Source organism: Blennius ocellaris, assembly GCF_963422515.1.
Source record: "Blennius ocellaris genome assembly, chromosome: 6".
In the NCBI taxonomy this organism is placed as follows: domain Eukaryota; kingdom Metazoa; phylum Chordata; class Actinopteri; order Blenniiformes; family Blenniidae; genus Blennius; species Blennius ocellaris.
The window spans coordinates 29,156,152-29,183,081 of record NC_137655.1 but is presented as its reverse complement, the minus strand read 5'-3'; positions in this window follow the sequence as shown (position 1 = coordinate 29,183,081).

Sequence of the window (26,930 nt, the reverse complement as noted above, 5' to 3'; positions counted from 1 at the left end):
AGACGTCAATATAATGTTCAGGAAAGACGTCTCAAAAAACTTTCATTCAGGCTCTTCTGAGGAAGTCTTCTGGATGTCTAGAGACATCGTCTTTAGTTGTGTTCTGGACCTACATGTTGACACAAAGAACAGTGGCTGTGTAAAACACATTGGTTACTGTGGAACTGTGCTGTGTATTCATCAACAACATCTCACATGTTGGAAGATAAACAAGAGCACGGAGCAACATTTTATCAAAAATAATTTATTTATGAAAAATTATTCATTAGAATAAATTGGTTATTTATCAAATAATAATGACATTGGGCCACCACCAGCTAAACTGGAAATAGTTAATGCCAAAAAAAGTGTTATTTAAATTGATTTATGTTTCTCTTTAGATATAACAATCTTGAATAACAGGGAAGGTGTGAGATTGGAGCGCAGGCTGTTTCAAACCAGTGAACCAGGACCGCTTGACCCCGTCAGCTAGAAAGGGTATGTACTGGGTTTCAGAAGATGGCAGTGCCTCGAAGTCAGTGGGGACGCGCACTGGGTGGATGTCTGTGACTCCCCCCCCCTTTTTGTGCGAGTCCCTTGCGAAGATCGTGTGATAATCGCGGGAGACCTCCTCATACAAATGCATCTCCTTGTTTCTGTTGTGGTAAAGTGCGAGCCTCAGCAGAGCGTTGCTCGGTCTTTGACTCGAAGCCTGAATAAGGTTCTTCTGGTACAGACATGGTCTGTTTACCTGAAATGTCTGTATTCTCTGGTTCGTCGAGAAGCCTGAATAAGGTTCTTCTGGTACAGACATGGTCTGTTTACCTGAAATGTCTGTATTCTCTGGTTGAGTCATTGGAGCGTGCACAACCATGTCACCTTCGGTGCTCGGTTTTGTACCCTGAAGAACCTGTTCAAGGATAACATGGTGAGCGCTGGTGATGGTTTTGGTTGTGGAAATGAGGAGAGTTGTGTCATGCGTGTCGTCGCTGGTGAGGGACGAAGGCAGATTGTCAATGAGATGAGAATTAGTTCAAGATTGTGGAATGAACTGTCAGTTAACATCTCTAAAGGTGGAAATGCGGTCACTTTAATCTGACCAGGTGTCAGATTTTGGACCCGTGGGTTGGCTGAACGATTGCTGTTAGAAGCTGGGTGGCCTAGTTCTTAGCCAATGGGAGTCGGGCTGACGACTTGGGACCAAAGGCGCCGTTTGGTGGCAGCGAGTCGGTTTAGGATGTCCTGACCAATAAGCAGTTCTTCTGTGTCCAGATCAGTGACGTGGATGGGATGCGTCGCTGACATGTCCTGCAAAGCTGTTGACCCAGACACATTGAGTGATGTGGTGCAAGTCCTGAGTGAAGCCTCGGTTGTTTATGCTACACTCTTCCACCTGAAGTGGCTTTCCTTAAGTGGCATGCGCAAGCGTGGTTCTAGCAACCCGTGCGAAGGTGTCTGAACACATGAGGGGGATTTCTGACCCAGTACCAAGCAGTGAGAGAGTGTCAACAACCCCTACCACCACTGAAGTGTATCTGTGGTTGGCATAGCCAAGATTACCCAAGAATGTCAAATGGGCCTCTTTCACCTCCTGGATCTCCTCCTCCTGCCAAAATGAACTTTGTGTGCGGAGGGGAGGGGCCAAGTCATGCGGTCAGGGGGAGCCAGGTCCCTTCTTACCAGGCGGGTTCAGGTGCTGCTTCACCACTCTGATGCAGGTTTTAATCCACTGTGGGACATCTGCATCCCAGTTGTTTTGAGTCTGACCTCAGCCTCGGTTTTTAGACTTACCTCTCCTCACCTGAGACCTCAGGACACCTGCATCACCATCATAGTTTTCACCTGAACGGTGGTGCAGCTCCCACACCATCTGCGCATGTTTGCGGAGGTCTTTCATGGTGGGGTTTTGGTCCTGCAGAAAAGGGCGACATCGATCCACACACTGTTGTGGAGGTTGTTAACGAAGAGGGACTTAAAAGTCTGGTCTTTGTCCAATCCTGGTGCATTGTGGCCTTGGAAGTAGGCAGCCCTTAGGCACCTATAAATACTATCTGGGAGTCTCCGCCCCCTTTTGAGTGATTGTAAATGCACCAAAGTTTGCAGAGGCAGGATCATTGTGCAGATGATCCTGCTTCCCTAAGTGCATGACAGAGGGCTGAGTAATGGTCTCTGATGGCAGATGGGAGGGACTCTATGTAAACATGGACACTCCTGGATGTCATCTTCCAGAGAAGCGTAAGCTTCTCTCGGGACGAAGGATGAGGCAGGTTGAAGAGGCAGCGTTCAACCTCCACCAGGTTGTCCGCTACACGAATCTCCGGGTTGTTTGGTTCGAACTGCTCTATGTCCTCTGCAAGGGACTCAAGCTGGCTGGTCCAAAGACCAGGTACCCTTGGGATATCGGAATGGTCAGAGTCATCTGAGCTAGAACATCCTGGTTCTCTCCGGTGGAGAGAGTGAGGGAGCTGATAGCACTGTCAGGTGCTGGAAAATGACAATGTTCCTTCTCCTGAAAAGGAGTGAAAGAGCTGCGAGACCACGTGGTGGTGTGGCTGAGAGCACTGATATCCATCAGTGTGTCATAGCTGTTGAGGTTTCTTCTCTCCTGTGTAGACAGGCATAGAAGACCGGCGACAACAGTCTTCAACTGGGTCATGTGGCTCCCGAGGTATCTTTGCTCTGAGCACGCAGTGTCTCTGACGACTCATGGTAGGAGTCACGCAAAAGCTGTGTTTCGAAAAGTGCGAAAATGTTGTTAATGCACCTGTGGCTTTCACTTCTGTAGTCTATAAAAATTGTAACCTCGCAACTGCAACACAGTGTTTTTAGCACCTTGGGTGAGCAATAGTTGTGTTAGTGTACATTTATCTGGGTGAACTTGAATAGTGAAAGTACGAGTTTGTCCTAATGAAATTAAAACTTTATTCTAAAAACATACTCAGTATCTCGTTTGAAGCATCTTTTCGGCCACAACTGATGAAAAGACCATAACAGTCAAATCCAGCATAATAAAAGAGGTTGAAACTGCTTTAACCTAATAAACACTTCATGTTTAAACTTGAATTGAAAAGTACCAGTTTGCCCTAAGGAAATAAAAACTTTATTCCAAAATTACTCTATATCCCGTGTGGAGCATCATTTCGGCCACTCCTGATGAAATGAAAATAGCAGTTACTCCACCAAATAAAACTGGTTGAAACTGCTTGAACCTGATAAACAAATCATTTAAAACTTGAATAGTTAAAGTACTAGTTTGTTCTAATGAAATAAAAACTTTATTCCAAAATCACTCTATATCCCGTGAGGAGCATCATTTCGGCCACTACTGATGAAATGAAAATAGCAGTTAATTCACTAAATAAAACTGGTGAAACTGCTTGAACCTGATAAACACATCATTTAAACTTGAATTGACAAAGTACTAGTTTGTTCTAATGAAATAAAAACTTTATTCCAAAATCACTCTATATCCCATGAGGAGCATCATTTCGGCCACTCCTGATGAAATGAAAATAGCAGTTACTCCACCAAATAAAACTGGTTGAAACTGCTTGAACCTGATAAACAAATCATTTAAAACTTGAATAGTTAAAGTACTAGTTTGTTCTAATGAAATAAAAACTTTATTCCAAAATCACTCTATATCCCGTGAGGAGCATCATTTCGGCCACTACTGATGAAATGAAAATAGCAGTTAATTCACTAAATAAAACTGGTGAAACTGCTTGAACCTGATAAACACATCATTTAAACTTGAATTGACAAAGTACTAGTTTGTTCTAATGAAATAAAAACTTTATTCCAAAATCACTCTATATCCCATGAGGAGCATCATTTCGGCCACTCCTGATGAAATGAAAATAGCAGTTACTCCACTAAATAAAACTGGTTGAAACTGTTTGAACCTGATAAACACATCATTTAACCTTGAATTGAGAAAGTACTAGTTTGTTCTAAGGAAATAAAAACTTTCTTCCAAAATTACTCTATATCCCGTGTGGAGCATCATTTCGGTCACTCCTGGTGAAATGAAAATAGCAGTTACTCAACTAAATATAATTGTTTGAAAGTGCTTGCAACTGCTATGTCCATCATGTTTAACCTTGAATTGAGAAAGTACTAGTTTGTTCTAATGAAATAAAAACTTTATTCCAAAATCACTCTATATCCCGTGTGGAGCATCATTTCGGCCACTACTGATGAAATGAAAATAACAGTTACTCCACTAAATAAAACTGGTTGAAACTGCTTGAACCTGATAAACACATCATTTAACCTTGAATTGAGAAAGTACTAGTTTGTTCTAATGAAATAAAAACTTTATTCCAAAATCACTCTATATCCCGTGTGGAGCATCATTTCGGCCACTACTGATGAAATGAAAATAGCAGTTACTCCACTAAATATAATTGGTTGAAAGTACTTGCAACTGCTGAGTCCATCATGTTTAAACTTGAATTGAGAAAGTACTAGTTTGTTCTAATGAAATACAAACTTTATTCCAAAATTACTCTATATCCCGTGTGGAGCATCATTTCGGCCACTCCTGATGAAATGAAAATAGCAGTTACTCCACTAAATAAAACTGGTTGAAACTGCTTGAACCTGATAAACACATCATTTTAACTTGAATTGAGAAAGTACTAGTTTGTTCTAATGAAATAAAAACTTTCTTCCAAAATTACTCTATATCCCGTCTGGAGCATCATTTCGGCCACTCCTAATGAAATGAAAATAGCAGTTACTCCACTAAATAAAACTGGTTGAAACTGCTTGAACCTGATAAACACATCATTTTAACTTGAATTGAGAAAGTACTAGTTTGTTCTAATGAAATAAAAACTTTATTCCAAAATCACTCTATATCCCGTGTGGAGCATCATTTCGGCCACTACTGATGAAATGAAAATAACAGTTACTCCACTAAATAAAACTGGTTGAAACTGCTTGAACCTGATAAACACATCATTTAACCTTGAATTGAGAAAGTACTAGTTTGTTCTAATGAAATAAAAACTTTATTCCAAAATCACTCTATATCTCGTGTGGAGCATCATTTCGGCCACTACTGATGAAATGAAAATAGCAGTTACTCCACCAATACAACTGGTTGAAACTGCTTGACCTGATAAACACATCATTTTAACTTGAATTGAGAAAGTACTAGTTTGTTCTAATGAAATAAAAACTTTATTCCAAAATTACTCAATATCCCGTGTGGAGCATCATTTCGGCCACTCCTGATGAAATGAAAATAGCAGTTACTCCACTAAATAAAACTGGTTGAAACTGCTTGAACCTGATAAACACATCATTTAAACTTGAATTGACAAAGTACTAGTTTGTTCTAATGAAATAAAAACTTTATTCCAAAATCACTCTATATCCCGTGAGGAGCATCATTTCGGCCACTACTGATGAAATGAAAATAGCAGTTGCTCCACCAATACAACTGGTTGAAACTGCTTGAACCTGATAAACACATCATTTTAACGTGAATTGAGAAAGTACTAGTTTGTTCTAATGAAATAAAAACTTTCTTCCAAAATTACTCTATATCCCGTCTGGAGCATCATTTCGGCCACTCCTAATGAAATGAAAATAGCAGTTACTCCACTAAATATAATTGTTTGAAAGTGCTTGCAACTGCTATGTCCATCATGTTTAACCTTGAATTGAGAAAGTACTAGTTTGTTCTAAGGAAATAAAAACTTTCTTCCAAAATTACTCTATATCCCGTCTGGAGCATCATTTCGGCCACTACTGATGAAATGAAAATAGCAGTTACTCCACTAAATATAATTGGTTGAAAGTGCTTGCAACTGCTAAGTCCATCATGTTTAAACTTGAATTGAGAAAGTACTAGTTTGTTCTAATGAAATAAAAACTTTATTCCAAAATCACTCTATATCCCGTGAGGAGCATCATTTCGGCCACTACTGATGAAATGAAAATAGCAGTTACTCCACTAAATATAATTGGTTGAAAGTACTTGCAACTGCTAAGTCCATCGTTTAACCTTGAATTGAGAAAGTACTAGTTTGTTCTAATGAAATAAAAACTTTATTCCAAAATCACTCTATATCCCATGAGGAGCATCATTTCGGCCACTCCTGATGAAATGAAAATAGCAGTAACTCCACTAAATAAAACTGGTTAAAACTGCTTGAACCTGATAAACACATCATTTAACCTTGAATTGAGAAAGTACTAGTTTGTTCTAAGGAAATAAAAACTTTCTTCCAAAATTACTCTATATCCCGTGTGGAGCATCATTTCGGCCACTCCTGATGAAATGAAAATAGCAGTTACTCAACTAAATATAATTGTTTGAAAGTGCTTGCAACTGCTATGTCCATCATGTTTAACCTTGAATTGAGAAAGTACTAGTTGGTTCTAATGAAATAAAAACTTTATTCCAAAATTACTCAATATCCCGTGTGGAGCAACATTTCGGCCACTCCTGATGAAATGAAAATAGCAGTTACTCCACTAAATAAAACTGGTTGAAACTGCTTGAACCTGATAAACACATCATTTAAACTTGAACTAAGAAAGTACTAGTTTGTTCTAATGAAATAAAAACTTTATTCCAAAATCACTCTATATCCCGTGTGGAGCATCATTTCGGCCACTCCTTATGAAATGAAAATAGCAGTTACTCCACTAAATATAATTGGTTGAAAGTACTTGCAACTGCTAAGTCCATCATGTTTAAACTTGAATTGAGAAAGTACTAGTTTGTTCTAAGGAAATAAAAACTTTCTTCCAAAATTACTCTATATCCCGTGTGGAGCATCATTTCGGCCACTCCTGATGAAATGAAAATAGCAGTTACTCCACTAAATATAATTGTTTGAAAGTGCTTGCAACTGCTATGTCCATCATGTTTAACCTTGAATTGAGAAAGTACTAGTTTGTTCTAATGAAATAAAAACTTTATTCCAAAATCACTCTATATCCCGTGAGGAGCATCATTTCGGCCACTACTGATGAAATGAAAATAGCAGTTACTCCACTAAATAAAACTGGTTGAAACTGCTTGAACCTGATAAACACATCATTTTAACTTGAATTGAGAAAGTACTAGTTTGTTCTAATGAAATACTAACTTTCTTCCAAAATTACTCTATATCCCGTGTGGAGCATCATTTCGGCCACTCCTAATGAAATGAAAATAGCAGTTACTCCACTAAATATAATTGGTTGAAAGTGCTTGCAACTGCTAAGTCCATCATGTTTAAACTTGAATTGAGAAAGTACTAGTTTGTTCTAAGGAAATAAAAACGTTCTTCCAAAATTACTCTATATCCCGTGTGGAGCATCATTTCGGCCACTCCTGATGAAATGAAAATAGCAGTTACTCCACTAAATATAATTGTTTGAAAGTACTTGCAACTGCTAAGTCCATCATTTAACCTTGAATTGAGAAAGTACTAGTTTGTTCTAATGAAATAAAAACTTTATTCCAAAATCACTCTATATCCCGTGAGGAGCATCATTTCGGCCACTACTGATGAAATGAAAATAGCAGTTACTCCACTAAATAAAACTGGTTGAAACTGCTTGAACCTGATAAACACATCATTTAACCTTGAATTGAGAAAGTACTAGTTTGTTCTAATGAAATAAAAACTTTATTCCAAAATTACTCAATATCCCGTGTGGAGCATCATTTCGGCCACTCCTGATGAAATGAAAATAGCAGTTACTCCACTAAATAAAACTGGTTGAAACTGCTTGAACCTGATAAACACATCATTTAAACTTGAATTGACAAAGTACTAGTTTGTTCTAATGAAATAAAAACTTTATTCCAAAATCACTCTATATCCCGTGAGGAGCATCATTTCGGCCACTACTGATGAAATGAAAATAGCAGTTACTCCACTAAATAAAACTGGTTGAAACTGCTTGAACCTGATAAACTCATCATTTTAACTTGAATTGAGAAAGTACTAGTTTGTTCTAATGAAATAAAAACTTTCTTCCAAAATTACTCTATATCCCGTCTGGAGCATCATTTCGGCCACTCCTAATGAAATGAAAATAGCAGTTACTCCACTAAATATAATTGTTTGAAAGTGCTTGCAACTGCTATGTCCATCATGTTTAACCTTGAATTGAGAAAGTACTAGTTTGTTCTAAGTAAATAAAAACTTTCTTCCAAAATTACTCTATATCCCGTCTGGAGCATCATTTCGGCCACTACTGATGAAATGAAAATAGCAGTTACTCCACTAAATATAATTGGTTGAAAGTGCTTGCAACTGCTAAGTCCATCATGTTTAAACTTGAATTGAGAAAGTACTAGTTTGTTCTAAGGAAATAAAAACTTTCTTCCAAAATTACTCTATATCCCGTGTGGAGCATCATTTCGGCCACTCCTAATGAAATGAAAATAGCAGTTACTCGACTAAATATAATTGTTTGAAAGTGCTTGCAACTGCTATGTCCATCATGTTTAACCTTGAATTGAGAAACTACTAGTTTGTTGTAATGAAATAAAAACTTTATTCCAAAATCACTCTATATCCCGTGAGGAGCATCATTTCGGCCACTACTGATGAAATGAAAATAGCAGTTACTCCACTAAATATAATTGGTTGAAAGTACTTGCAACTGCTAAGTCCATCGTTTAACCTTGAATTGAGAAAGTACTAGTTTGTTCTAATGAAATAAAAACTTTATTCCAAAATCACTCTATATCTCGTGTGGAGCATCATTTCGGCCACTCCTGATGAAATGAAAATAGCAGTTACTCCACTAAATAAAACTGGTTGAAACTGCTTGAACCTGATAAACACATCATTTAACCTTGAATTGAGAAAGTACTAGTTTGTTCTAATGAAATAAAAACTTTATTCCAAAATTACTCAATATCCCGTGTGGAGCATCATTTCGGCCACTCCTGATGAAATGAAAATAGCAGTTACTCCACTAAATAAAACTGGTTGAAACTGCTTGAACCTGATAAACACATCATTTAACCTTGAATTGAGAAAGTACTAGTTTGTTCTAATGAAATAAAAACTTTCTTCCAAAATTACTCTATATCCCGTGTGGAGCATCATTTCGGCCACTCCTGATGAAATGAAAATAGCAGTTACTCCACTAAATAAAACTGGTTGAAACTGCTTGAACCTGATAAACACATCATTTTAACTTGAATTGAGAAAGTACTAGTTTGTTCTAATGAAATAAAAACTTTCTTCCAAAATTACTCTATATCCCGTGTGGAGCATCATTTCGGCCACTCCTAATGAAATGAAAATAGCAGTTACTCCACTAAATATAATTGGTTGAAAGTACTTGCAACTGCTAAGTCCATCATGTTTAACCTTGAATTGAGAAAGTACTAGTTTGTTCTAATGAAATAAAAACTTTATTCCAAAATCACTCTATATCCCGTGAGGAGCATCATTTCGGCCACTACTGATGAAATGAAAATAGCAGTTACTCCACTAAATATAATTGGTTGAAAGTACTTGCAACTGCTAAGTCCATCATTTAACCTTGAATTGAGAAAGTACTAGTTTGTTCTAATGAAATAAAAACTTTATTCCAAAATCACTCTATATCCCGTGAGGAGCATCATTTCGGCCACTACTGATGAAATGAAAATAGCAGTTACTCCACTAAATAAAACTGGTTGAAACTGCTTGAACCTGATAAACACATCATTTAACCTTGAATTGAGAAAGTACTAGTTTGTTCTAATGAAATAAAAACTTTATTCCAAAATTACTCAATATCCCGTGTGGAGCATCATTTCGGCCACTCCTGATGAAATGAAAATAGCAGTTACTCCACTAAATAAAACTGGTTGAAACTGCTTGAACCTGATAAACACATCATTTAAACTTGAATTGACAAAGTACTAGTTTGTTCTAATGAAATAAAAACTTTATTCCAAAATCACTCTATATCCCGTGAGGAGCATCATTTCGGCCACTACTGATGAAATGAAAATAGCAGTTACTCCACTAAATAAAACTGGTTGAAACTGCTTGAACCTGATAAACTCATCATTTTAACTTGAATTGAGAAAGTACTAGTTTGTTCTAATGAAATAAAAACTTTCTTCCAAAATTACTCTATATCCCGTCTGGAGCATCATTTCGGCCACTCCTAATGAAATGAAAATAGCAGTTACTCCACTAAATATAATTGTTTGAAAGTGCTTGCAACTGCTATGTCCATCATGTTTAACCTTGAATTGAGAAAGTACTAGTTTGTTCTAAGTAAATAAAAACTTTCTTCCAAAATTACTCTATATCCCGTCTGGAGCATCATTTCGGCCACTACTGATGAAATGAAAATAGCAGTTACTCCACTAAATATAATTGGTTGAAAGTGCTTGCAACTGCTAAGTCCATCATGTTTAAACTTGAATTGAGAAAGTACTAGTTTGTTCTAAGGAAATAAAAACTTTCTTCCAAAATTACTCTATATCCCGTGTGGAGCATCATTTCGGCCACTCCTAATGAAATGAAAATAGCAGTTACTCCACTAAATATAATTGTTTGAAAGTGCTTGCAACTGCTATGTCCATCATGTTTAACCTTGAATTGAGAAACTACTAGTTTGTTGTAATGAAATAAAAACTTTATTCCAAAATCACTCTATATCCCGTGAGGAGCATCATTTCGGCCACTACTGATGAAATGAAAATAGCAGTTACTCCACTAAATATAATTGGTTGAAAGTACTTGCAACTGCTAAGTCCATCGTTTAACCTTGAATTGAGAAAGTACTAGTTTGTTCTAATGAAATAAAAACTTTATTCCAAAATCACTCTATATCTCGTGTGGAGCATCATTTCGGCCACTCCTGATGAAATGAAAATAGCAGTTACTCCACTAAATAAAACTGGTTGAAACTGCTTGAACCTGATAAACACATCATTTAACCTTGAATTGAGAAAGTACTAGTTTGTTCTAATGAAATAAAAACTTTATTCCAAAATTACTCAATATCCCGTGTGGAGCATCATTTCGGCCACTCCTGATGAAATGAAAATAGCAGTTACTCCACTAAATAAAACTGGTTGAAACTGCTTGAACCTGATAAACACATCATTTAACCTTGAATTGAGAAAGTACTAGTTTGTTCTAATGAAATAAAAACTTTCTTCCAAAATTACTCTATATCCCGTGTGGAGCATCATTTCGGCCACTCCTGATGAAATGAAAATAGCAGTTACTCCACTAAATAAAACTGGTTGAAACTGCTTGAACCTGATAAACACATCATTTTAACTTGAATTGAGAAAGTACTAGTTTGTTCTAATGAAATAAAAACTTTCTTCCAAAATTACTCTATATCCCGTGTGGAGCATCATTTCGGCCACTCCTAATGAAATGAAAATAGCAGTTACTCCACTAAATATAATTGGTTGAAAGTACTTGCAACTGCTAAGTCCATCATGTTTAACCTTGAATTGAGAAAGTACTAGTTTGTTCTAATGAAATAAAAACTTTATTCCAAAATCACTCTATATCCCGTGAGGAGCATCATTTCGGCCACTACTGATGAAATGAAAATAGCAGTTACTCCACTAAATATAATTGGTTGAAAGTACTTGCAACTGCTAAGTCCATCATTTAAAAGTTGAATAGTGAGAGTTTAGTATGTTTCGTGAAATACAAACTTTATTCTAAAAACACACTCAGTATCTCGTCTGAAGCATTTTTTCGGCCACAACTGATGAGAAGACCATAAGCAGTCAAATCCAGCATAATGAAACTGCTTCAACCTGATAAACACTTCATGTTTAAACTTGAATAGTGAAAGTACGACTATGGTCTAGTAAAATACAAACTTTATTCTAAAAACCAACTCTCAAGCTCCTCATCCTATCTCTAAGGGTGCGCTCAGCCACCCTACGCAGGAAGCTCACTTCAACCGCTTGTATCCGGGATCTCGTTCTTTCGGTCATGACCCATAGTTCATGGCTGTGGTGGAGGCAATAACTCGGGTCTGGGAGGAGTTTGGAGAGGCCATGGAAGAGGACTTTCGGTCTGCCCCGAGGAAATTCTGGCAAACCGACTCCATGCTCCGGGAGCATGGAGTCCGGGGCCCTTCATCCCTGCAACATCGCGTGACGCGGGGACGGTACCTCTGGACAGGCAGAATGGGGTCGTGGTCCCTCTCTTCAAGGAGGGGGATCGGAGGGTGTGTTCCAACTACAGAGGGATCACACTCCTCAGCCTCCCCAGGAAAGTCTATTCCAGTGTACTGGAGTGGAGGGTCCGGCCGTTAGTCAAACCTTGGATCCAAGAGGAATAATGCGGTTTTCATTCTGGTCGTGGAACACTGGACCAGCTCTATACCCTCCACCAGCTGCTTGAGGGTTCATGGGAGTTTGCCCAACCAGTCCACATGTGTTTTCTGGATCTTGAGAAGGCGTTCGACCGCGTCCCCTGAGACATCCTGTGGGGGGGTGCTCCGGGAGCATGGAGTCCGGGGCCCTTTGTTAAGCGCTGTTCGGTCTTTGTATTCCCGGAACAGGAGTTTGGTTTGCATTGGCGGCAATAAGTCGGACCTGTTTGCAGTGGTTTCACCTGATCCGCCAGTGGCAGACAGAAAAAAGCATTAGCCAAATCTATACAAGAGAAAAATCTATGTTCAGGTGAGAGATGTGACAACGCAGTTTTGAGATGTCTGGAATCTCGTTTCTCTGCACATGTTGCCGGGACCGGCAGCCAGGGGGGACTCGGCTGAGATCCTCAACACCAGCCCCTGGGTACTTCTCAGGGTGATAAAGAGGAAGTGGTCCGAGCCCAGGTGAACGGGTCGATTTAAGGTCGTCGAGAGGACGTCTCACGCTGTTCGGCTGAGTGACAAAGGCTCCCCAGGAAAGTCTATTCCAGGGTACTGGAGAGGAGGGTCCGGCCGTTAGTCGAACCCTGGATAAAAGAGGAACAATGCGGTGCCATCTGTCGCAGTGTACTCTGGCGGGAGAACCACATCGCACTCTTCAGGAGACCTCCATCCATCTGAAGCAAGTTGCCCCTGGATTGGCTGATCCAGGAGACAGCTCCACACGTCAAAGGGCGGAATAATCCCTGTACACCGAAGTAAGAAGAACACAGAGAAGTAGACGGCAGCAAGGGAGGAGGTGAAATAGCGCTCCTCTCTGTTCATGTGACGTGCCAAGTCCATCCATCCATCCATCCATTTTCTGCCGCTTATCCGGGGCCGCGTCGCGGAGGCAACTCTGCTCAGACTTCCCTCACCCCAGACACTTCCTCCAGCTCTTCCGGTGGCACCCCAAAGTGTTCCCAGGCCAGCCGAGAGACAGGGCAACTCCAGAGAGAGAGGGCAACTCCAGAGCAGTGGAGTATCCAGCCGCCGTCGAGGAGCTGGGTTCCGGAGTCCAAGCTGTAAGTGGAGGCGAGCCCGACTATATCTAGACGGTATCTCTCAGCCTCCCTCACAAGCTCGGGCTCCTTCCCCCCCAGCGAGGTCACATTCCATGTCCCAATAGCCAGATTCTGTGGCCGGGGATCGGGTCGTCGAGGCCTCTGCCGTCGACTGCCCCCCAATCCACAATGCACCCAACCCCTACGGCAGCCTCTGTAGGTGGTGGGCCCACAGGAGGGGCAAGTCCCCCGACAACATAGCTCCGAGGGTCATTCGGGTGCTCAAACTCCCCCACCACGACAAGGTTGCAGTTCAAGGGGGAGTCACCACCGTTTAAAAGTTTTGTATGTTGCTATTTGAGTATATGATTATTGATTTTGCTTACATATGACCTCTATTATACGAAGAGTGCCTCATACTGTATTGACACTAATTATTGACCTCTGGGGTCAGAGGTCAAAAGGGGAATTGAAGGAATATAGTGGTTGAACATTTGTTTTCTGTGTGACAACTGGACATATTGTATTCAGTTGTGTTTCTACACTACTGGGGTTTCTCCCACTGCCCAAGTTGGGAAAACACAGCTATAAATCCATGTTCAGGGACATTCCAAGTTGGTTGGCGATGTCTCCTCAGTGCTCTACTTGCAAAAACATGGTCAAGGTAAGATTGGATCAACAGATAAGAGGTCACTTTGTCCCACAGAACGTCAAGCTCTGAGAAGAACCAGTTTGAAGCAGTTTTGGGAACAAAGGAATAGCAAATTCACTATAGCAACGCATACATCACGAGGAACCGACCAATGTGAGGTTGAGGTGGTGTATGCAAATGTATAAATATGAACCACGTGTTGCAGTTGTGCCCTTCTTCATTGTAAACCTGGCCTGCACACTTGGGTCTGCAAGGAAGAACGGTCTGAGCTCGTATTATGTAATCTGATATATGTATTTTTGTAATCTCTTGTTTGTGTGATTATTAAATTCACTATTGAAGAAATTAACTCTGTTCCTGCCTCTCCCGGATCAAACGAACAAGCAGGAATTCAGGGGAACACAGGAACGAATTCCAACACTAAGCATCTCTACCTAAAGTCAGTTTTTTTTTTTTTATTAAACCAGCCTGAGCAGCTCCATCTAGAGACAGTAACGTGATTTTCTAAATCAAACCAGCCTGAGCAGCACCATCTAGAGACAGTAACGTGATTTTCTAAATCAAACCAGCCTGATCAGCTCTATCTAAAGACAGTAATGTGATTTTCTAGATCAAACCAGCCTGATCAGCTCTATCTAAAGGCAGTAACACAATTTGTCTAGATTAAACCAGCCTGAGCAGCTCTATCTTAAGAAAATAACATGATTTTTTTCTCAATTAAACCAGCCTGAGCAGCTCTATCTTAAAGGAGTACAGTAGGATTTTCCCGAATTTTAGGAAAGAACCGCCCTCTCCACCTTTTGAAAAATGCACGCAAAGCTCTACCTGCTCCCGAGATGGAACGCCTACTAAAACGTGTGCGAGAGACATGAACGAGCCCAGTTCTCCTCGTGCACGCACTGTTTACAAGTCACAAGTCAGCATCGCTTACACAAGCTCACTTTACAAGAAGATTTGAACTTTTTCCACTAATCAACCCTGGAAAGTTACAATATAGACATAGATAACTTTTACTGGAAGTGATTTGAAATGGATTTCTCCAAATAGAATGCCAAACTTTACCTGTCGAGTAGAAACTTCGCGACTGAAGCATCAGTGGGAAGCCCAACCTGGGCTTTCAGCGCACGCCATCGTGTGAAAGAATCTCCCAAAAACACTCTGGTCTTGTTTCTCTCTTCCGAAGCCTTTCTCTTCTTCTCATACACTTCGAAGACACTTTTTCTCTTTTGTGACCCTCTGCCATTTTCAAAGTACCCGGTGAGAACTGCGAGCTCGCTGAAGGCGCAGCTCACCATATACACCTGAAAGCACGCATGCGCAGAAAGTGAAAACTAATAGATCCACGCTACCTGGGGACGAGCACATACGACGGCCTTGCGTAATATATCACCAGAATGATTGACAGTTGGGAGTACCAATAGTCTTGATGATCCACCCGGAAAAAGAAAATCCTCCTGTACACCTTTAAGACAGTAACATGATTTTACTTGATTAAACCAGCCTGAGAAGCTCTATCTTAAAAAAGTACACTCAAAAATGAAATGACAGAATTGTTTTTTCAGTGTGACATGATTTTCCTCGATTAAACCATGGTCCAAGTGGAGGAACGTGGGAGCAGCGCTTCAAAGGGTTGAGTGGAAATCTCCACCAACGGCTGATCCCACGTTTCATCGGGCTCATCCATCCCTCCGGACAGGGCCTCACAGCCAGAGACAGGTGAGCCGTTTAGGGACTATTCAGTAACAAGAACTTAGAGCTGTGATTTCACTTGTATATAAGTTAAAGATGTAAAGCAAAGTTGGACTCTTCAGGTGATGAAATATACATTAAATGTCCACCAATGACTGTTGAGATGGTTGATCATTTAGTTTTAAACGTAGTAAACATAGAAAATACTTTGGCTGGTTATTGTGATTAAATTAAATTACATCTCACAACAAAACATGCTTTTAAAATAACAAAGACATTTGATCCAAATTACATTGAATTTAATACAAGAGACCCATTCTACAAAACAAACCTTTCCTCCTGCAATTAGCCTTTCAATACCACCTCACTCCGTGTGTCCTCACAATCAATCAAAGTGATCTGGTGTCTCCTGGTGTTGATCTTAAGAGTCTCTCAACTTGTGGAACCTGTGCATTTAACACTTTTCTTTTGTCTACAGTGTGTTGTGGGAATCTCCCAGAACCTGTATCTCGCCCACCTTGCTGCTCCTCCTGTCACCTGCAGTACAAGGTGATTTCGTCTGTCCACTTCTGGCTCTAAAGACTCTTCTGGCTGTTTGTACCTACATGAACATCATTACATGCAGCTTGTTTACCAGAGCTTTACTTCAAGTCATTGCACAGCTAGAAAACTTTAGTTTAGTAAGTCTCAGTAAGGTCTGAGTGCGTATCACATGTTTAGGTGCAACCAGGGTTGGGTAGTCATGGAATACATGTAACAGTGTTACATAATTAGGATACAAAAAACATATAACTGTAATCTGTTACAGTACATAAAAAAATGTGTAATCTCGTTACAGGTATGCTCGATAAAAACTGGGATTACTGAGCAGGATTACAGTAGAAATCAGATGGAATAAACTAGAAATGCAGCTGTCACATGCGCCATGCACTGGCATTGCGACACTTCCCGACGCTTTCAGGCTGACAATCCATGCTTTGCCATGGATTCTGGAGACAGTTGCTTTCATCACTATGTTTTAAAGTCGGAGAAATCTCTTAACCTCTCTGTACAATGCAAACTATGTCTCCCAGCCGTGAAAGTGCTGTGAACGTCCAGGACATCTCACCTGAAGAAACATAGAAACATAAAACCTGCTCACTTTCACTGATACACACATGGACTCTGTTTACTAGTTTTATTAGCTCGTAATATGCTTCCTACCTGTTCTCAATACGTTTAGAGGCTCTTGTGTTTTAGGGATTAATTGGGGCGACACGTGCCATCACTTTTTTCTTTTTACTCAATGAGTGATTCATGCTGCCAGATACAGCCTCTCATCAAACATTCACATTTATTCTGGAAAAAAACCAACATTAAAACTAATGAGGAAACGGGGCGAGAGAGAGAGAGAGAGAGAGAGAGAGAGAGAGAGAGAGAGAGAGAGTGAGAGAGAGAGAGAGAGAGAGAGAGTTTTAGAAAAGATGGGCACATTTTCTTGAATAGAAATTGAAAGCTTTATTTGTATTGTGGTTTTGATTCTCTAAAAAAAAAAAATCAATGTTAGACACCTGATTGGTTACTGAGTTTTGATAGTTCAAAACTTGTTAAGTGCAATTTGTGTCTGCTGTGTATAAGATGTGTCAATACACTGAGCAGATGACACTTTCTATTCTTTCTTGTCATTTTTTTATGTTTTATTATGGCCAGGCAAGAGTAGAGGCACGGCTTTTCAGAGGTTGATGGACTCTGTGCTGCGCGACCTCGCTTTCGTTTCTGTTTACCTGGACGACATCTTGGTGGCTAGTTCTTCAGTTGAGGAGCATTTTTCACACCTAAAGCAAGTTTTTCAGCGCCTTGAGCAGGGGTGGGCAATTATTTTTCCGAAGGGGCCAAATGAGAAGCAGAAAATATTGTGGAGGGCCTTGCCAAAAGTTTAAACTCTATTCTGCATATGAATTTTATTTCTAAATTGAAAGCAGTAAATGGCATTGTTTACACATGCTGGTAAGTGTCTGTGTTATTATTAGGTAAAGAGAAAGTGAGGGTTATTTTAACAAAAAAAAATTTTATTCAGTGCAGTTATTCAAAACAATTGTAAACATGAAACATTTGTAACTCTTTTTTGAATTACATTAACCAAAAACACTTTTTTCTATTAAGACATCACAATGTCTTTGTATGCCAAATATCATTAACAAGATATGTCACATTATGATTGTCAAACTGCCAAGCTGTGCAGACAAAAAGTAATAGTGAACACACATTTGGGTATTTTCTTGTTCAGTGAGAGAAATCTAGCCTTTGCTGCCCTTTAACGAGTGCATCAAAGTCAGGTTGAATGTCTGAGGTGGAGATGCGAAGCACAGCTGACAGATGATCATCAGTAAGAGAGGATCTGAACCTGGATTTGGTCAACTTCATTACTGAGAATGTTTGTTCACATATGTAGGTAGATCCAAACAGAACCAACATCTTCTGAGCATGTCTCCTCATGTTTGGAAAGTTCTCCTCCTTAAGAGATGAGTAGAACTCCAGCAGTGATGCTGACTTAAAGTGCTCTGCCAGTACTGTGTCAGACTGCAGGTCAATGAGCTCCAGCTGAACATCACTGGGTGCATCATCTACTCTGCAGGCAAAGGGAGAGGAAACCAGGTGCATTTCATCCTCAATGTTTTTACAATCATCAAATCGCCTTAAAAACTCACCATGCAAATCTCCTAACATGGATGAGTACCTGCAGAGATGATTAGCTGATGGTCTGACTTCTTTAAGGGTTTGCATGTGAGTGAGAGTGTTGTTCTGTAGTTGACTTGAAAGAAACAGCAACTTTCTCATAAAAGCCTTCACCAGGTTATGCATGTCATGAACGAAAAGGCCCTTGCCTTGCAGTTTAGTGCTCAGTTCATTCATCAGTGCCGTCACATCAACAGCAAATGCAAAATCTGCCATCCAGTTCATATCTGAAAGCTCGGGGATGTTTTTGCCTTTCATCTCACAAAACTCTTGAATCTCTGTTTTCAGGTCCCAAAATCTTTTGAGCACTTTGCCCAGACTGAGCCATCTGACAGCTGTGTGGTACATGATGTCACCATGTTCATTCTCATGCTCCTCTAAAAGTGCAACAAACTGCCTGTGATTTAATGCTCGTGCCCTGATAAAGTTAACCGTTTTTGTTACAACATCAATAACATGGTTAAGTTTTAGCACAGACCTGCACAGTACATGCTGATGTATAATACAATGTATCAACACTAAGTGATGCTCTGTGCCGAGTTCAGTCACTTTATCTTGGATCTGTTTCAAAAGTCCGACATGTTTTCCTGTCATATTCGGACAACCATCAGTAGTAACGCCTACCAGTTGGTCCCATTTCAGTCCAAGCTTGACCATGCATGCATCGACCTCCTTGAACAGATCGTTTCCCGTTGTCATTCCTTTTATTGACCTCAATGCTGCCAGCTCCTCCGTAATCTTGAAGTCCTGCCTTATTCCCCGGAGAAACACCAGTAACTGGGCAGTGTCACGGACACCACAGCTCTCATCCAAAGCCAAAGAGAAAAAGTCAAAACTTTCAACTCCACTTTTGAGCTGACATTCGAGATTCTCCGCGATTCCTTCCACCCTTCTGGTGACGGTTCGCCTGGACAGCGGGACTTTTTCAAATGCTTCTTTATTCTCAGGGCATATTAGCGCGGCAGAGCCCACCAAGCACTCTTTCACAAACTCGCCAATCCGAGAACGGCTTGCTGTTTTTAGCGATTTTGTGGGATATGACGAAGCTGGTCTTGGTCGCTGCATCCCGGGCTGTGTGTAGTTTGCTAAAACAGCCTTGTTGTTTTGCTAGCTTTGCTAGCAAGTCTTCTGATATTCGCGCTCTCTCAGCCTCCGCCAAGTGTCTGTATTTCTCCGCGTGTTTTGTCTCATAATGCCGACTCACATTGTACTCCTTAAACACGGCGACGTGCTCTCCACAAACTAAACAGACGGGTTTACCACCGACTTCAGTAAACAAATATTTAGTGCAGTACTACATGCAATATGTTTTGTTCCGACGCACAATTACAGCGTCACTGTCGGTGGGAGGCAAGAGAACATGATCCGCAATGCAACCGTGCTCCTCCAGACTTGAAACCTCGCCAGTGCGGTATAAAAATGGCGGTGTACGGCCGCTGACATGCTTGTTTGTGGACGCCGCCATTATTACTCACGGTCAGCGCCATACTACTCTCAAAACGCAAACCTCGCCAGTGCGGTATCACAATGGTGGCTTATGGGCACCGACATACTTGTTTTTGGCCGCCGCCATGCGTGTTTGTGGTCGCCGCCATATTTAAAAGGACAACTGATGTCACTGCTTCAGTTACGTCACGGTTTCATGGATCATGTTCAGTTTGAAGAAGCACAAGAACACTGGAGAAACATCCAGGTAGATATTATGTGAATAGAGCTCAGAGTGTTTATAAGGTCCAGAGCCAAGTGGATTGAAGAGGGAGAAACCCCCCCCCCCATCATATTCCATATTCAATATCTCTCTGAACCTATTTCAACAAGACACTGCAGCTGGAACCACATCTGTAGAGTTCAGCTACTAAACTGATCTGCCTTCTTCATTCATGCAGTGACAATGTGTGGTGCATTAAGCAAAACTAACTACAAAAATGGAGAGTAACTGTAGTTACTTCAGAGTAAATGTCCATGACAAACCTTCAAAAAGTACCTCTGACAACTTTAAAAGAATAAAACCATCCATGAATCACGTCATTGTTCTTTATTATATATTAAAAGCACTTTTAAAGACAAAACCAAACAAATCCACATGAGCAAGCGTGAGCGACTGTGGAAAGGGAAAAAGTCCCTCTAACAGGAAGAAATCTTTGCAGAAACCAGACTCAGAGGTGGAGGCATTCTGCTGGCCGGTTGGGGTGAGAGGATAGAGGAGAGGACAGACAGATAGATAAAAGATACACTCTGAAAATTGGGACAGGAGACTTCAAACCACTATATTGATAGACATCCGGCAGGGAGGATGAGAGCACAGACGACAGGAGCTTGCTAGAACTTTCTCCCACTGGCTATGGTGACCTGTGCTTGAAGCCTTGTGTGACCTTCAGCCATCAGGATGTTGATGATGATCTGAAAAAGATGGACAAGGTGCATGCAGATAGGTTTCAAAAGACACAAAATATTGACCACTACTTCTATGATGTCCTCCATTGATTGATCATCTTAATTCTGGAAGCATAACATCAAAAATGTAATCGATGAGTCTCAGGTCCCCCTTCTTGATTTCCATGACCTCCTCCATCTCTTTCAGCATCTCGAAGATCTGTTGCAATACAGACGAATAAAAATAAACAAACTGAGCTTATGTTACATAAAAAATCTCAAACTTGATTGATGAGTCATAGGAGTGTTCTGCATGCAGACATGCGACACTCAATTCCTTTACGGTCTCTGGATCCGTGGTCAGCACAGATGCTGTGTGCATTGTTGGGTGTGCATATGAATGCTCCATGCCCACGCATTCGCTGCTACGATGACGTGACATTCTGATTGAACACTGCGTCTGAAAAAATATTTAAATCAGAATCATTAGTATTTGTTCAAATGTACTGATCTCTCATTGATGATTGCAAACTGACAAGCATCCAAGTGATTCATTGCAGTATGTTATATATAAGATGTTCAATCTCCCTCACAACCATTAAACTTTCTCTAATTTGGATGCTCTGATAATAACACAGAAATCCCAGTCAGGTTGTAAAAATCCAGTAATGCAGTATGATAAAAAATACCAGTACGGGTCTAAATAAACCAACACATGGAACAAAGATAAAAAAAGAGCAACATAAACTTTGAGCTGATCTTACTTGAATTGCTCCCAACATAACTATACAACGACTCTTCCTCTCACTAATACTGATATAATGACACCTATCAACCATGTCCTACTTATTAGTGCAGGCTGATGCACACCGTTTTGAGGCTTTTCACCCACGTGACAAAATTCAGCCATTTAGGACGTAAACGCAACTAAATGTTGTGATGAAACTGCAGTTAGCAGGAGTGATAAGTGAAGGCACACAGTAAACTGTGAGTTGTCTGGACGGAGAAATAAAGCAGCAGATATGTGGACAGACTGACACAGTTGGGGAGAGATGAACATATCTGTTCCCTCATGGAAGGTTGTGAAGCTGATCTGGCTCCGGTCTTCCAGTGCGAGTATAAACATAGTCTCTAAATACTGGTATAACTCCACCTACTATTTCGTTCTTATTAGTGCAGGCTGATACTTTACACATAGAAAAAAATGCAATTATTTACCTTAGCAGAAGACAATCCTTTACTCTGTTGAGCTTCGAGTACACGTGTGAAGAAAACGATGCAATGGGAACAAATGTGCGTTTGAAGCGCAGCGCACAGTTTTTTTCCGGCGAGTGGGTCCTCCAACGTCACTTCCGGTGGGTGGGCCTCCGAAAACGTAATTCCCGATGTTCCGCGGGGTCTGATACGTCACTTCCTGTTTGTCGCTACAGTAAACGTCACTTCCGGTACGCATATTTTCAAAATGGCGGCAACCGGTAAATAAGTATGGCGGCGCCCGCAACACCGCCATTTTTGATTCTCCACCGACATCTCTTGCATGCACTGATTGACTTGTTTTACGGGTTACGTATACGACGTACGTAGGTTACGTACACTGTACATAAATAAACAGGCTTCAAAGTAAAAGCATTTCCGTTTTAATTTATAGAGCCGATGGTTTTAGTCCACACATTAAAATTCGAAAGAAGCTTTTGTTTTCTTAATTCTAAGCAACCTTTCGCGGGCGGGTCAGAATCGGGTCACGGGCCGCATTTGGCCCGCGGGCCTTAAAATGCCCAGGTCTGGCCTTGAGGAACATGGCCTAATTGTCAACCCTGCTAAGTGCCAGTTTGGTCTGCCTGTGATTGACTTTTTGGGTCATCGTATTTCAACTCAGGGTGCCATTCCATTGCCTTCTAAGGTGCAAGCGGTGACAGATTTCCCTCGTCCAGCCTCGGTTAAGGCCCTGCAGGAGTTTTTGGGCATGATTAATTTCTACAACCTTTCATATTGAGATTACAACTATATACCAAATAAAGGTTTTATCAGCTCTATCAATTACAATGGTCAAATTGTCTCAATGGCTACAGACAGAAAATCGTGGATTTAAATCCACCTGGAGGTGTTTGTGGAATTAACTTGTGTGTGCATGTGTTTCCTCAGGGTTCTCTGGTTTTCTTCCATAGTCCAATTAAATGCATGTTAATGGTAATACTAAACTGACTCTCTGTGTATGTCCCGTGGTAGACTGATGACGTGTTCTGTTTCTTTTGAAACGTATTTTCAGTGACGGCCAGACCAGACGTCAATATAATGTTCAGGAAAGACGTCTCAAAAAACTTTCATTCAGGCTCTTCTGAGGAAGTCTTCTGGATGTCTAGAGACATCGTCTTTAGTTGTGTTCTGGACCTACATGTTGACACAAAGAACAGTGGCTGTGTAAAACACATTGGTTACTGTGGAACTGTGCTGTGTATTCATCAACAACATCTCACATGTTGGAAGATAAACAAGAGCACGGAGCAACATTTTATCAAAAATAATTTATTTATGAAAAATTATTCATTAGAATAAATTGGTTATTTATCAAATAATAATGACATTGGGCCACCACCAGCTAAACTGGAAATAGTTAATGCCAAAAAAAGTGTTATTTAAATTGATTTATGTTTCTCTTTAGATATAACAATCTTGAATAACAGGGAAGGTGTGAGATTGGAGCGCAGGCTGTTTCAAACCAGTGAACCAGGACCGCTTGACCCCGTCAGCTAGAAAGGGGTTCTTCTTCTTCTGGGTTTCAGAAGATGGCAGTGCCTCGAAGTCAGTGGGGACGCGCACTGGGTGGATGTCTGTGACTCCCCCCCCCCCTTTTTGTGCGAGTCCCTTGCGAAGATCGTGTGATAATCGCGGGAGACCTCCTCATACAAATGCATCTCCTTGTTTCTGTTGTGGTAAAGTGCGAGCCTCAGCAGAGCGTTGCTCGGTCTTTGACTCGAAGCCTGAATAAGGTTCTTCTGGTACAGACATGGTCTGTTTACCTGAAATGTCTGTATTCTCTGGTTGAGTCATTGGAGCGTGCACAACCATGTCCCCTTCGGCGCTCGGTTTTGTACCCTGAAGAACCTGTTCAAGGTTAACATGGTGAGCGCTGGTGATGGTTTTGGTTGTGGAAATGAGGAGAGTTGTGTCATGCGTGTCGTCGCTGGTGAGGGACGAAGGCAGATTGTCAATGAGATGAGAATTAGTTCAAGATTGTGGAATGAACTGTCAGTTAACATCTCTAAAGGTGGAAATGCGGTCACTTTAATCTGACCAGGTGTCAGATTTTGGACCCGTGGGTTGGCTGAACGATTGCTGTTAGAAGCTGGGTGGCCTAGTTCTTAGCCAATGGGAGTCGGGCTGACGACTTGGGACCAAAGGCGCCGTTTGGTGGCAGCGAGTCGGTTTAGGATGTCCTGACCAATAAGCAGTTCTTCTGTGTCCAGATCAGTGACGTGGATGGGATGCGTCGCTGACATGTCCTGCAAAGCTGTTGACCCAGACACATTGAGTGATGTGGTGCAAGTCCTGAGTGAAGCCTCGGTTGTTTATGCTACACTCTTCCACCTGAAGTGGCTTTCCTTAAGTGGCATGCGCAAGCGTGGTTCTAGCAACCCGTGCGAAGGTGTCTGAACACATGAGGGGGATTTCTGACCCAGTACCAAGCAGTGAGAGAGTGTCAACAACCCCTACCACCACTGAAGTGTATCTGTGGTTGGCATAGCCAAGATTACCCAAGAATGTCAAATGGGCCTCTTTCACCTCCTGGATCTCCTCCTCCTGCCAAAATGAACTTTGTGTGCGGAGGGGAGGGGCCAAGTCATGCGGTCAGGGGGAGCCAGGTCCCTTCTTACCAGGCGGGTTCAGGTGCTGCTTCACCACTCTGATGCAGGTTTTAATCCACTGTGGGACATCTGCATCCCAGTTGTTTTGAGTCTGACCTCAGCCTCGGTTTTTAGACTTACCTCTCCTCACCTGAGACCTCAGGACACCTGCATCACCATCATAGTTTTCACCTGAACGGTGGTGCAGCTCCCACACCATCTGCGCATGTTTGCGGAGGTCTTTCATGGTGGGGTTTTGGTCCTGCAGAAAAGGGCGACATCGATCCACACACTGTTGTGGAGGTTGTTAACGAAGAGGGACTTAAAAGTCTGGTCTTTGTCCAATCCTGGTGCATTGTGGCCTTGGAAGTAGGCAGCCCTTAGGCACCTATAAATACTATCTGGGAGTCTCCGCCCCCTTTTGAGTGATTGTAAATGCACCAAAGTTTGCAGAGGCAGGATCATTGTGCAGATGATCCTGCTTCCCTAAGTGCATGACAGAGGGCTGAGTAATGGTCTCTGATGGCAGATGGGAGGGACTCTATGTAAACATGGACACTCCTGGATGTCATCTTCCAGAGAAGCGTAAGCTTCTCTCGGGACGAAGGATGAGGCAGGTTGAAGAGGCAGCGTTCAACCTCCACCAGGTTGTCCGCTACACGAATCTCCGGGTTGTTTGGTTCGAACTGCTCTATGTCCTCTGCAAGGGACTCAAGCTGGCTGGTCCAAAGACCAGGTACCCTTGGGATATCGGAATGGTCAGAGTCATCTGAGCTAGAACATCCTGGTTCTCTCCGGTGGAGAGAGTGAGGGAGCTGATAGCACTGTCAGGTGCTGGAAAATGACAATGTTCCTTCTCCTGAAAAGGAGTGAAAGAGCTGCGAGACCACGTGGTGGTGCGGCTGAGAGCACTGATATCCATCAGTGTGTCATAGCAACTCGCTGTTGAGGTTTCTTCTCTCCTGTGTAGACAGGCATAGAAGACCGGCGACAACAGTCTTCAACTGGGTCATGTGGCTCCCGAGGTATCTTTGCTCTGAGCACGCAGTGTCTCTGACGACTCATGGTAGGAGTCACGCAAAAGCTGTGTTTCGAAAAGTGCGAAAATGTTGTTAATGCACCTGTGGCTTTCACTTCTGTAGTCTATACAAATTGTAACCTCGCAACTGCAACACAGTGTTTTTAGCACCTTGGGTGAGCAATAGTTGTGTTAGTGTACATTTATCTGGGTGAACTTGAATAGTGAAAGTACGAGTTTGTCCTAATGAAATTAAAACTTTATTCTAAAAACATACTCAGTATCTCGTCTGAAGCATCTTTTCGGCCACAACTGATGAAAAGACCATAACAGTCAAATCCAGCATAATAAAAGAGGTTGAAACTGCTTTAACCTAATAAACACTTCATGTTTAAACTTGAATTGAAAAGTACCAGTTTGCTCTAAGGAAATAAAAACTTTATTCCAAAATTACTCTATATCCCGTGTTGAGCATCATTTCGGCCACTCCTGATGAAATGAAAATAGCAGTTACTCCACCAAATAAAACTGGTTGAAACTGCTTGAACCTGATAAACAAATCATTTAAAACTTGAATAGTTAAAGTACTAGTTTGTTCTAATGAAATAAAAACTTTATTCCAAAATCACTCTATATCCCGTGAGGAGCATCATTTCGGCCACTACTGATGAAATGAAAATAGCAGTTAATTCACTAAATAAAACTGGTGAAACTGCTTGAACCTGATAAACAAATCATTTAAAACTTGAATAGTTAAAGTACTAGTTTGTTCTAATGAAATAAAAACTTTATTCCAAAATCACTCTATATCCCATGAGGAGCATCATTTCGGCCACTCCTGATGAAATGAAAATAGCAGTTAATTCACTAAATAAAACTGGTGAAACTGCTTGAACCTGATAAACAAATCATTTAAAACTTGAATAGTTAAAGTACTAGTTTGTTCTAAGGAAATAAAAACTTTCTTCCAAAATTACTCTATATCCCGTGTGGAGCATCATTTCGGCCACTCCTGGTGAAATGAAAATAGCAGTTACTCAACTAAATATAATTGGTTGAAAGTACTTGCAACTGCTAAGTCCATCATGTTTAAACTTGAATTGAGAAAGCACTAGTTTGTTCTAATGAAATGCAAACTTTATTCCAAAATTACTCTATATCCCGTGTGGAGCATCATTTCGGCCACTCCTGATGAAATGAAAATAGCAGTTACTCCACTAAATAAAACTGGTTGAAACTGCTTGAACCTGATAAACACATCATTTTAACTTGAATTGAGAAAGTACTAGTTTGTT